The sequence below is a fragment of the Coregonus lavaretus genome, assembly GCF_964263955.1.
Source record: "Coregonus lavaretus genome assembly, chromosome: 11".
Taxonomy (NCBI): domain Eukaryota; kingdom Metazoa; phylum Chordata; class Actinopteri; order Salmoniformes; family Salmonidae; genus Coregonus; species Coregonus lavaretus.
Window position 1 is genome coordinate 13,971,165 of NC_139998.1, and position 14,535 is coordinate 13,985,699.

Genomic DNA, 14,535 nt, shown 5'->3' on the forward strand with positions numbered 1-14,535 from the left:
GCGAGGTCAATAACCTCAGTGGACTAATTACCAGAATATGAAAGACGAATGAGAACGTACCGATGCACCAAGTCTAGAACCAACAGGACCCTGGACAGCTTCTATCCCCAATTTTTTTCAAGATGGCGTAGCAGTGCGGTCGTGTACTATGTGCATGTCCATGTTTTTATTTATTTTTTTCGTACATATTTCCCTATCACACTTTTCATCCTTCTACTAAATATACTTTCCTGCAACCCGCCTCACTCAATGTGGAACGGATTCTATTATTGACTTACCTTTTATCTAGAATCTCCAGTTTAAACTAGCTAGCCAACTAACTAGCTACTTGCTATTAGCCACCATTAGCGGTTTTCACCCAGAACATCGGATTTTCTGTCGGAATAACTGAATCACTGGACATTAACACCGGATCGCAACTAGCTAGTCGCAACCGAATGGATGTTGCTGTTGGCTAATCACCACTGCCCCCGAAGCAAGCACCAGTTAGCCTTGAGCTAGCCTCGAGCCAGGCCCATATCCCGGCTATCTACCTCTCTGTCTACCAGACGGGAGTAGCCAGCTAACTAGCTACTTGCTATTAGCCAACGTTAGTGGTTTTTCACCATTGTACGTGGCATGCACTACCTACCAGCCAGCTCTAGCCTGGACTATTATCAGCCAGTCTGCACTGTCTGCACAGCGCGTTATCAACCCAGAACATATCGTTTTTTCTGCCTGAATCACTGAATCACTGGACCTTTAACTCCGGATCATCGCAACTACCTAGCTGCAACCAAATGGATGTTGTTGTTGGCTAATCAGCCTTGAGCTAGCCTCGAGTCAGGCCTATCTCCCGGCTATCTACCTCTCTGTCAACCGGACGGGACCTCCTAGAGTCGACACGGAGCCCTGCCGATCCATCACGACTGGTCTGCCGACGTAATCGTCTGTGGTTTCAACATGCTTCCCGTTGCGATGACCACGAAGATCCATCTGCTAGCCCTGGCCCGCTAGCACACGCAAACAACAGCCGTGCTTCCTGCTAGCCAGTGCTGTAGCACCAATTCGAACTGCTCTCGGACTCACATATTGCTGTTCACTGGACCTTATGATCACTCAGCTGCACAGCTGATGCATGCTGGACTGTTCCTTTACATTTACATTTACATTTTAGTCATTTAGCAGACGCTCTTATCCAGAGCGACTTACAGGAGCAATTAGGGTTAAGTGCCTTGCTCAAGGGCACATCGACAGATTTTTCACCTAGTCGGCTTGGGGATTAGAACCAGCGACCTTTCGGTTACTGGCACAACGCTCTTAACCACTAAGCTACCTGCCGCCCCTTTACACGGTACCCTGTCCTGTTTATCTGTTTAACCTCAGCCCAAACTTTCATCGCCATTACCAGTTGTTGTCTTAGCTCTCTCGAATAACACCTGTGATTGCTTTATGCCTCTCTCCCATGTCAATATGCCTTGCCTATTGCTGTTCCAGTTAGTTCTTATTATACAATTTCACTGTAAAGCCTTATTATACAATTTCACAAGTCCCTCTCAAACTGCCTCAAATAGCTCCTTTGTTCCACCCCCCATACACGCGGAGACCGGCTCAATCGGTGCCTCCAGTGATGCTATCTCTTTCATTGTTACCCAACGCTTAGGTTTACCTCCACTGTACTCATATCCTTTCAGATCCTTGTCTGTACATAATGCCCTGAATCTATTCTACAACGCCCGGAAATCTGCCCCCTTTACTCTCTGTACTCAACGCACTAGAAGACCAGTTCTTAAAGCCTTTAGCCGTATCCTTATTCTAGTCCTCCTCTGTTCCTCTGGTGATGTAGAGGTTAACCCGGGCCTTGCAGCCCCCAGTATCACTCCTACTCCCCAGGAGCTATCATTTGTTGACTTCTTCAACCATAAAAGCATTGTTTTTTTGCATGTTAACATCAGAAGCCTCCTCCTTAAGGTTGAGTTATTCACTGCGTTAGCACACTCCACCAACCCTGATGTTCTAGCAGTGTCTGAATCCTGGCTTAGGAAGGCCACCAAAAATATGTCCATCCCCAACTACAACATTTTCCGTCTAGATAGAGCTGCCAAAGGGGGTCTACTGTAGCGATAGCCTGCAGAGCTTTATCATACTATCCAGGTCTGTGCCCAAACAGTTTGAGCTCCTACTTCTAAAAATCCACCTTTCCAGAAATAATTCTGTCACTGTTGCCGCTTGCTACAGACCCCCCTCAGCCCCCAGCTGTGCCCTGGACACCATATGTGAATTGATTGCCCCCCATCTATCCTCAGAGTTCGTACTGCTTGGTGACCTAAACTGGGATATGCTTAACACCCCGGCCATCCTACAATCCAAACTAGATGCCCTCAATCTCACACAAATTATCAAGGAACCTACAAGGTACAACCCTAAATCCGTAAACATGGGCACCCTTATAGATATCATCCTGACTAACTTACCCTCTAAATACACCTCCGCTGTCTTCAACCAGGATCTCAGTGATCACTGCCTTATTGCCTGCGTCCGTAACGGGTCCGCGGTCAAACGACCACCCCTCATCACTGTCAAACGCTCCCTAAAACACTTTAGAGAGCAGGCCTTCCTAAATGACCTGGCCCAGGTATCCTGGATGGATATCGATCTCATTCCGTCAGTAGAGGATGCCTGGTTGTTCTTTAAAAGTGCTTCCCCCATTCAAAAAATTCAGAACTAAGAACAGATATAGCCCCGGGTTCTCCTCAGACTTGACTGCTCTTGACCAGCACAAAAACATCCTGTGGCGTACTGCATTAGCATCGAATAGCCCCCGCGATATGCAACTTTTCAGGGAAGTTAGGAACCAATATACACAAGCAGTTAGGAAAGCAAAGGCTAGTTTTTTCAAACAGAAATTTGCATCCTGTAGCACTAACTCCAAAAGGTTTTGGGACACTGTAAATCCATGGAGAATATGAGCACCTCCTCCCAGCTGCCCACTGCACTGAGGCTAGGAAACACTATCACCACCGATAAATCTACAATAATCGAGAATTTCAACAAGCATTTTGCTATGGCTGGCCATGCTTTCCACCTGGCTGCCACTACCCCGGTCACCAGCTCTGCACCCTCCGCTGCAGCTTGCCCAAGTTTTTGAAAGTTAACAAACAGATCACCGGCCATTTCGAATCACACCGTACCTTCTCCACTATGCAATCCGATTTCCGAGCTGGTCATGGGTGCACCTCAGCCACGCTCAAGATCCTAAATGATATTATAACCGCGATCGATAATAGACAGTACTGCGCAGCCGTCTTCATCGACCTGGCCAAGGCTTTCGACTCTGTCAACCACCGCATTCTTATTGGCAGACTAAATAGCCTTGGTTTCTCAAATGACTGCCTCGCCTGGTTCACTAACTACTTCTCAGATAGAGTTCAATGTGTCAAATCGGAGGGCCTGTTGTCTGGACCTATGGTTGTCTCTATGGGGGTGCCACAGGGTTCAATTCTTGGGCCAACTCTTTTCTCTGTGTATATCAATGATGTCGCTCTTGCTGGTGGTGATTCTCAGAGCCACCTCTACGCAGACGACACCATTTTGTATACATCTGGCCCTTCATTGGACACTGTGTTAACAAACCTCCAAAACGAGCTTCAAGGCCATACAACACTCCTTCCGTAGCCTCCAACTGCTCTTAAACACAAGTAAAACTAAATGCATGCTCTTCAATCGAACGCTGCTGGCACCCGCCCACCAGACTAGAATCACTACTCTCACAGATCCTTGACTTCGGCGATGTCATTTACAAAATAGCCTCCAACACTCTACTCAGCAAATTGGATGTAGTCTATCACAGTGCCATCCGTTTTGTCACCAAAGCCCCATATACTATCCACCACTGTGACCTGTACGCTCTTGTTGGCTGGTCCTCACTACATATTCGTCACCAAACCCACTGGCTCCAGGCCATCTATAAATCACTGCTAGGCAAATCCCTGCCTTATCTTAGCTCATTGGTCACCATATCAACACCCATCCGTAGTATGCGCTCCAGCAGGTATATCTCACTGGTCATCCCCAAAGCCAATACCTCCTTTGGCCGCCATTCCTTCCAGTTCTCTGCTGCCAATGACTGGAACGAACTGCAATAATCTCTGAAGCTGGAGACTCTTATCTCCTTCACTAACTTTAAGCATCAGTTGTCAGAGAACCTTACTGATCACTGCACCTGTACACAGCCCATCTGAAATTAGCCCATCCAACTACCTCACCCCCATATTGTTATTTATTTTGCTAATTTGCACCCCAGTATCTCTATTCGCACATCATCTCTTGCACATCTATCATTCCAGTGTTAATACTAATTGTAATTATTTTGTACTATGGCCTATTTATTGCCTTACCTCCATAACTTGCTACATTTGCACACACTGTTTATATATTTTCTATTTTCTGTTGTATTTTTGACTTTATGTTTTGTTTTACCCCATATGTAACTCTGTGTTGTTGTTTTTATTGCACTGCTTTGCTTTATCTTGGCCAGGTCGCAGTTGTAAATGAGAACTTGTTCTCAACTGACTTACCTGGTTAAATAAAGGTGAAATAAATAAAAAATAAATAAAATACTTTGGGATTTTGGAAATTAGGCCCTTTATCTACTTCCCCAGAGAGATAAACTTGTGGATACCATTTTTATGGCTCTGCGTGCAGTTTGAAGGAAGTTGCTAACTAGCGCTAGTGCAATTGCTAACTACTGTTAGCTCAATGACTGGAAGTCTATGGGTGTATGCTAGTATGCTAGTAGTATATGCTAGTATGCGCTAACGCTAGTTAGCATTGGCTCACAAAACTACCTCTATCTTCCTTCATTATGGACACAGAGACATAAAAATGGTATACACAAGTTCATCTGACTTTGGGGAAGTAGATAAAGGGCATCATTGCCAAAATCGCAAAGTATCCCTTTAACCAATAGCTACCCGGACTATCTGCATTGACCCTTTTTGCACTAACTCTTTTGACTCATCACATATGCTGCAGCTAATGTTTATTATCGATCCTGTTGCCTAGTCACTTTATCCCTACCTATATGTACATACAGTCAGGGGCGGTGTGTTCATTAGGGCAATATGGGCGACGCACTGCCAAACGGGAAAAGGAAGGGATTTTTTTTCTAATCAATTATATCACGGCAACAGTAGTTTTCAGTGTTCTAATCTAGACGTCTGATCTGCCACTAAATGTCCAATCAGGCTAAAGTCGTGCTTCAAATGGCCCCGCCCGTTTTGAAGTTCATTTTTGTCTGCGAACAAATCAAGATAAATTGGCAACGAAACAATTAGGACCTCCCAGACCAAATTTAATAATTCAACAGGTTTCTACTAAAGGGGGAAAGTCCTACACCCGAGGATTTTCCAAAAATTGGTACGAACGAAAAACCTGGCTAGCAGGCTGCGATGTAGCTAATGCAGTCTTCTGCTATCCCTGCTTACTCTTTCACCCTGAAGGCGGTACGGCAGACAGCACCGCTTGGACAGCGACTGGTGTAACGGACATGCACCATCTTTCAGAAAAGATTAAGAAACATGAGCTGTCAAAGACCCACATGGATAGCTGTTTGAGATTGTCTGCTTTGGGGAGAGTGAACATTGCCACTCAACTGGATGAGGGATACAGGCTAGCTGTCCGCCGCCACAACGATGAGGTTAGCAAGAACCGCCACATCCTCAGCCGGCTAATCCAGTGTGTGAAGTTTTGCGGAGTGTTTGAGTTAGCTTTGCGAGGCAAAGATGAAACTGAGGGCTCCACCAACCCTGGTATTTTTCTTGGACTTGTCAACTTTGTGGCACAATTATATGAGGTGTTTGATGACCATCTTAAAAATGCTAAAGTTTTCAAGGGCACATCAAAGACCATTCAAAACGAGCTACTGGAGTGTATGCTAGCGGTCATGACGGAACATATTGTGGAGGAGGTGAAGTCGGCGAACTTCGTAGCTATCCAAGCTGACGAGACCACGGACGTTTCTACACAGACACAGCTGGTGCTTGTGCTGAGGTACATAGATAGCAAGAAGATTTTATTTTTTTCCTGGGGCTTTTTCACAAAATCATGCCCCACGTCGACATTCTGTACCAGAAGCTACAGAAGAAGGACATCGATGCTGTCTTCATCAAACGTGCCCTCGACAGCTTCACAAGCAGTGTGCAGGCCATAAGGTAAGATTAAACAATATCATTCGATCTTTCTCAAAGCAGAGCTTTATTTGAAAATGTATGCATGAAAGGAGACATCATCATATTTACAAATCTATACAATTGGCCAGAATATGGTTGTTCATTTTTACAAAGCCATACAGATAGCTGTGTTTACCTTTTCTAGAAATTATTTTCAAATTCTGTTTTCAGGCAAAATGTCTATCACTGTTCATTTTCACAAATCTATACAAGAGGGCAGAATATGGAAGTCTATAAAAATGTCTTATTACCAATAACTTGCATCAATGTTTTCAGTAGCCTCTATCAAAAGCTCCTGCTTGCTTGTTGTGAATTATGCTCAGGTGCACATATTTCCAATTCAACCATGAGGCCTTTTTGAAGCAAGTAATGTGTATATCAGTATTGACTTATATGCTGCCCCTGTCTTCATGTTGTTGCTGGACATATCTTTTTTAAAATGTGTGTAGGTCACCTAAATCATCAGAAAAATTGCCCCCCCTGAGAATTTTTTTCAGGAGCCGCCACTGCATACAGTGCCTTCACAAAGTATTCATACCCCTTGACTTATTCCACATTTTGTTGTGTTACAACCTGAATTCAAAAATGTATTAAATATATTTGTTTTATCATCCATCTACACACAATACCCCATAATGACAAAGTGAAAACATGTTTTTAGAAATGTTTGCATATTTATTTGAAATGAAATACAGAAATATCTAATTTACATAAGTATTCACACCCCTGAGTCAATACTTTATAGAAGCACCTTTGGCAGTGATTCCAGCTTTTTGGGGATACGTCTCTAAGAGCTTTGCACACCTGTATTGTACAATATTTTCCCATTATTCTTGTTCAAATTCTTCAAACTCTGTCAAGTTGATGGTTGACAGCCATTTTCAAGTCTTGCCATTGATTTTCAAGCTGATTTCAGTCAAAACTGTATCTAGGCCCCTCAGGAACATTCAATGTCCTCTTGGTAAGCAACCCCAGTGTAGATTTGGCCTTGTGTTTTCGGCTATTGTCCTGTTGAAAGGTGAATTCGTCTCCCAGTGTCTGTTGGAAAGCAGACTGAACCAGGTTTTCCTCTAGGATTTTGCCTGTGCTTATAGCTGTATTCCATTTCTTTGTATCCTAAAAAACTCCCTAGTCCTTGATGATGACAAGCATACCCATAACATGATGCAGCCACCACCATGCTTGAACATATGAAGAGTGGTACTCAGTGATGTGTTGTGATGGATTTTCCCCAAACATAACGCTTTGTATTCAGTACAAAAAGTTATTTTTTATTTTTTATTTTTTTGCAGTATAACTTTAATGCCTTGTTGGAAACAGTTTGCATGTTTTGGAATATTTTTATTCTGTAAAAGCTTCTTTCTTTTCACTCTGTCATTTAGGTTAGTATTGTGGAGTAGCTACAATGTTGTTGATCCATCCTCAGTTTTCTCATATCACAACCATTGAACTCTGTAACTGTTTTATATATAATTATAATCTGTTTTAGGAACATCTACCGAAGATATTTCACCTTCTTTATTACTTATAACACATCATGACATTAGTGATGTTCTAAATCAACATTTGGGCCATTTAAACACTGTGCATCCCTCCTATAGACAAGGGGAGACGGGCTATGTAAAGGTCTCGATTTTGTCTTTCTGAGCATATGCAATGTGTCTGCCTCCGACACAAAACAAATGTATGACTTCCACACAAAATTACTTCTTTACTTATGTTAGGTTTAAGGAAGTGTGTAGGTTGCATTCTTTATCGTAGAGCTATGAAAGTTATGTATTTAGATCCGCCTGCTTGAGACAAATTCAGTGATTGCTTTGCCATGTCTGTGCAGTGAAGCAGTCGAGCTGAACACGTTTTTCGAAGGACCGCCCCTTCGACGTAACGTTGCAGTGAAGATATATAAATTGATGTAATTATACAGCTGACATCCAGAGGGAGGCAAGTACACGTTTATTTGACAGACATAGTCCTAGGAAGGTCTGGATGGCTGTCTTCTGACTTCTAAAACGGTGGGAAATCAATAAAATAGGTCATGTAAATGTATTTTATTTTAGTAATTCTAGTGCCCGATTTCGGGGACTGTCAGCTTAAGAGATTTTAAGCACATTTATACTCTTGAAGTTATTTAGGCTTGCCATAACAAAGTGGTTGAATACTTATTGACTCAAGACATTTTAGCTTTAAATGTTTTATTAATTTCAAATGTTATACAAACAAAATACCACTTTGAAATGATGTGGTAGTGTGTATAGATTAGTGACACAAAATCTCAATGTAATCCATTTTAAATACAGGCTGTAACACAACAAAATGTAGAAGAAGTAAAGGGGGGTGAAAACTTTCTGAAGGCACTGTATATACCCCAATTACCTCGTACCCTGCACATCAACTCAGTACTGGAACCCTGTGTATATAGCCAAGTTATCGTTACTCACTGTGTATTTAATCCTTGTGCTATTATTTTTCTATTATTTCTCTTTTTTTCTCTCTGCATTGTTGGGAAGTAAGCATTTCACTGTAAGTCTCTACCTATTGTTTACAAAGCATGTGACAAATCAAATTTGATTTGATTTGAGGACAACACAAGAGTAAGATGCATGCCTCATCTAGTAAATTGAAAAACTATTATTACTACATGCTACAATTATCATTATATCCTCTCAGTAGCCATAAACACTCAAACTTTTTGAGAGAGGACTGAGATGAGATGGGATGAGAGAGGGATGGAAGGAGGAGGGAGGAGGTTAGAAACTTGAAGGAGAGACTAAAAGTTGGGCAGAGAAAGGCAATTATAGTAGAAGGACAAGGGACTCTTCTGTTCCTCTCTGTTTAGATTCATGAATTCTCTCTCTCTCTCTCTCTCTCTCTCTCTCTCTCTCTCTCTCTCTCTCTCTCTCTCTCTCTCTCTCTCTCTCTCTCTCTCTCTCTCTCTCTCTCTCTCTCTCTCTCTCTCTCTCTCTCTCTCTCTCTCTCTCTCTCTCTCTCTCTCTCTCTCTCGCTCTCATTGTCAGGCCTAATTTTGTCTCGCTAGGTTTTTCTCAGAGTCTCAGAAAGCCTATGTCCTATATACAAATGGCAGATGCATCTACTGTAGCTCAACGGGAGAAAATATATGCGCAGGACAGCATTTCAGGTCTAAATGAATAAACAGTTTCCCTGCTCTCTCCAGAAACTCTGAAACTTCTAGTTAACTAATGCACATGCCGTTGAAGTTGAACTTAAATGCAGCTACTGTGAATCATGCTTTGAATTATGACTTTTTGTCATATCACATATTTATCATTCTACTGCAGGCTTTATTTACCTCATGGACCTGCATCACCTATAGGACAGCTGTTGTATTCTGTACAGTGGAGGCCGGGTGGCTCCCCTCCCAGCCCTCTCATCTGGCCACCCTTGGCCCCTGGACCCTACACTGGCAGATGGCGAGGGCCCCTCCACGGCCCTATCCTTGAATTATAAACAAGTGATCCCCCCAGTACCCCGCGACACACCAACACCAGCCATTTGTTAGAGGCAGAGCTGTCATGTGGGGGCAGGAGAGTGCTTGCTGGCAAGGCTTTGGATCCAGTAGGGATTAGAAAACCATTAATGTTTGACAAATCACATAGAGCATTATTAGGTACAGCACAAACCCCAAGGACCTGCAGCTTTCCCCTGCTTTATCAATTTCAAATTTGTTTCAGATTATTCCCTTTTTTGGCTGCTGTCTGTAATATACTTTGGGGCTCTGTGAGTTGAGGTGGGGTGTCTTGTTCATTAGCTGGCAATGTTACCATAGTCATTTATTAATCAATGGTTCTGATTTATTTTCTTTTACTTTTAAAACTCTGGTTGTTGTCTTTGGTCAGGAATGAGGAAGGTACTGTTACTGTGCTTCTATAATTCTGTTTTCATCTCTCTCTAACGTCTTTCCTGTGGTGATGGTGCTCGTCAGAGAGCGTCTGCTGCTCCCTCAAGGACCTGACCCGTTGTGAACACAAACACCAGCCCAAAGTTTGGCTGAATTGGCTCTCGCCAGCAGGCCTGTAAGACACATCCCGTGAGAGGCTGAACTTTCTGAAGTTCAAATCAAGTGTCCATTAATTCACACCCTCTCTGAATACTGAAGATAGACAGGGAACGTTTAAGGTAATATTTACAGAGCTTCTGTTCTTATGCTTTATGCAATATGTTTTAGAAAATTGCCATCTTGCATTTAATGATTAATTAATTTAATTAATTTTAAACCGTTTTTATTGGCATCCTGCAACTTATTGTTACAGAGGGTATCTGAAACATTGTCCAATCTAGATTTAATGGAATAAAACTGGAGGAGTAAGAGGTGGAAAGGGAAATGGAGGAATGCATATGGAGTCTATTTGCATCAGCTTCTCTCTCTCTCTCTCTCTCTCTCTCTCTCTCTCTCTCTCTCTCTCTCTCTCTCTCTCTCTCTCTCTCTCTCTCTCTCTCTCTCTCTCTCTCTCTCTCTCTCTCTCTCTCTCTCTCTCTCTCTCTCTCTCTCTCTCTCTCTCTCTCCATAAAACCCAGTGAAAGAAGTCCCTGGCACAGTACATTAGCTCCCAATCATGTTAACATTAATCAGATTAGGACAGGAAGCCACCGTGCCTCTCCTTCCCCCTCTCTATCAGGCCGCCATGGCATGCTGATTAAGCATTCAACGCTAGTTTTACGCTAGTTTTACTTAGGGGTTAACAGAGGTCACCTCATTGTTCACCCACCACAGCAGCATATGGTTCTGTCCTACTAGTTCAGCAGACGTAGTGCAGGTTCTCATTAGAGTCAATGTAATCTCCTGTCCAGTCCAACTCCAATGATTTACAGACACGCTATCCCCTTTGTCTAACCGACCCAGCTATCAGCAATCATCATTATTGTGAATCCGCCGAGAGCGTATGAGATTGACGATGAAAGAAACTGTATCAGATCCAGGTCTTTGCAGGTCATCAACTGGCACACATCATAACCTAACCGTGCATACCACTTTTCGGTTGAGCCGTTTCATTGCCAAGAGAGCCATGAGGTAACGTAGCTTTATATTCATATTGAAAATAAGTTAAACTGGAACTACCCCCACTACACTACAATGAAACATCTTTGCTTGGTCAGCATTATGCAGAAGCTCCCTTCCTACCCTGTCAGATGGCAGTCAGGTTGGGGATTCACTCCTCTATGTGCTTCACCTCACACCCACTGCCTTAAGCAGCCAGTACAGGGAGCTGACAGTGTGTTGTTGCAAATGCTGAGATGAAAATAAAAAGCCTCTAAAAATGGACATGTAAGAAACTTAGTTTCTAGAATCTGTTTGGGTCTTGAGGTCCTCTAAGGCCCTGGACTTCATGTACATAAATGTCTGCTGATGCTGCAAGCCATTATACAGGGAAATTACAAAATAAAATAAACTTGAAATGAGGGATACAAAGTATATTGAAAGCAGGTGTGGTTCTTGAGCTAATTAAGCAATTAACATCCCATCATGCTTCGAGTCATGTATAAAAATCCCTTTGAAAGAGGGGTCTCAAATTAGCCTAGGGGTTTAAAAGATGTGTGTGTATGTGTGTCTCAGGGGGCTTTCACATCAAATTCGTTTGGAGTGGTGTAAAAGGGTGGTCTCCATTCATACCATGATACGGTTTGCTGCATGTGAGAACACAGTCTAGACCAAACACGGGAGAAGAACCAGAGGTGCGCAGTATTATTGGTTGTTTGACTGCGAACATTTTATTAAATGCACAAGGTAGCCTATAACTTTATCTCTGAAACATTCTGTGAGTAGCAGCGCATTTATGAGCGCGTCCGATGCAGATTAGGGGAGAGGGGGGCTATACCGGGGATATACTGTATACCATGGGGTGGCAGGTAGTCTAGTGGTTAAGAGTGTTGGGCCAGTAACCAAAAGGTTGCTCGTTCGAATCCCTGAGCAGACTATGTGAAAAATCTGTGGATATGCCATTGAGCAAAGCACTTAACCCTAATTGCTCCTGTAAATTGCCCTGGACAAGATTGTCTGCTAAATGTATATATGCTACTGAATATAGCCTATTCATGTCGCAGTTAGAGTGGCTATTGTGTTCACACCTCCTGCATGCTGTTGGAAGACAAAAGTAAAATGAAATTTGGGACACAGTTATGCTTCTTGATAATCATAGATGGATTTAACGTGTTCATTTTTCTCCAATAAACAAATGACTTGCATGAACACATGGCCTTGTTTAGGAATGTTTATATGTTTGGCATTTGGCAATATGAAAACGAACTGGACCAAATGAAAAAAATACAATGTAACAAGTAATCGAACTCTGATTTGAACTATAGCTCAGAACTATGTGTGAAAATGCCCTCAGTCACCAGATTTCAACGTAATTGAATATAATATAATGGCGCCGGAGGGGATGGCTGCCGTTTTACGGGCTCCTAACCAACTGTGCTATTTTGTGTGTTTTTTTGCATTGTTTGTAACTTATTTTGTACACAATGTTGCTGCTACCTTCTCTTATGACCGAAAAGAGCTTCTGGATATCAGAACAGCGATTACTCACCTCGAACTGGACGAAGATTTTTCTTTAATGAGTCCAACGCAAAGGATATACTGCTTCTCTGAGACCAGGCTCAAATCCCCGTCATTCGCGTGAAGAAAAGACGGAAATATAGGGGGTGGAGATCGGGGTGCCTTGTGATAATTTGTCGGCGAGTGGGTGACCCGCCTCTACCATCCGTTCTATTAGCCAACGTGCAATCACTGGAAAATAACCTGGATGATATCCGCTCGAGACTATCCTACCAACAGGACATTAAAAACTGTAATATCTTATGTTTCACCGAGTCGTGGCTGAACGACGACACGGATAATATTCAGTTGGCTGGGTTTTCCGTGCATCGGCTGTCAACAGCTACGTCTGGTAAGACGAGGGGTGGGGGTGGGGGTCTATTTGTCAACAACAGCTGGTGCGCGATGTCTAATATTAAGGAGGTCTCGAGGTATTGCTCACCTGAGCTAGAGTACCTCATGATAAACTGTAGACCACACTATCTACCAAGAGAGTTTTCATCTGTATTTTTCATAGCCGTCTATTTACGACCACAAACCGATATTGGCACTAAGACCGCACTCAATGAGCTGTATAAGGCAATAAGCAAACAAGAAAATGCTCATCCAGAAGTGGCGCTCCTAGTGGTCGGGGACGTTAATACAGGCAAACTTAAATCCGTTTGACCTCATTTCTACCAGCATGTCACATGTGCAACCAGAGGAAAAAAAACTCTAGACCACCTTTACTCCACACACAGAGACGCACACAAGGCTCTCCATTTGGCAAATCTGACCATAATTCTCTCCTCCTGATTCCTGCTTACAAGCAAAAACTAAAGCAGGAAGTACCAGTGACTCGCTCAATACGGAAGTGGTCAGATGACGCGGATGCTATGCTACAGGACTGTTTTGCTAGCACAAACTGGAATATGTTCCGGGATTCATCCAATGGCAGCTCAGTCACCGGCTTCATCAATAAGTGCATCGATGATGACGTCCCCACAGTGACCGTACGTACATAACCCAACCAGAAGCCATGGATTACAGGCAACATCCGCACCGAGCTAAAGGCTAGAGCTGCCGCTTTCAAGGAGCGGGGCACTAATCCGGACGCTTATAAGAAATCCCGCTATGCCCTCAGACGTACCATCAAACAGGCAAAGAGTCAATACAGGACTAAGATTGAATCCTACTACACCGGCTCCGACACTCGTCGGATGTGGCAGGGTTTGCAAACTATTACGGACTACAAAGGGAAACCCAGCCGCGAGCTGCCCAGTGCGCGAGCATACCAGATGAGCTAAATACCTTTTATGCTCGCTTCGAGGCAAGCAACATTGAAGCATGCATGAGAGCACCAGCTGTTCCGGACGACTGTGTGATCACGCTCTCCGTAGCCGATGTGAGCAAGACCTTTAAACAGGTCAACATTCACAAGGCCGCGGGGCCAGATGGATTACCAGGACGTGTACTCAGAGCATGCACGGACCAACTGGCAAGTGTCTTCATTGACATTTTCAACTTCTCCCTGACCAAGTCTGTAATACCTACATGTTTCAAGCAGACCACCATAGTCCCTGTGCCCAAGAAAGCGAAGGTAACTGAATTACTTTGTTGGTTACAGCGAGCAAAGACGACCATCACCATCAATCAAAGTTAACACGTTTTTTATGTTATTCCGCCATTGCCACACATATACGACAGGTGTCATAAAAAAGTGTCATAAACAATCACACAGAACAACATCAATACATCTTCCTTTATTTTTTTATATTTTCTTTTACAAACATACAC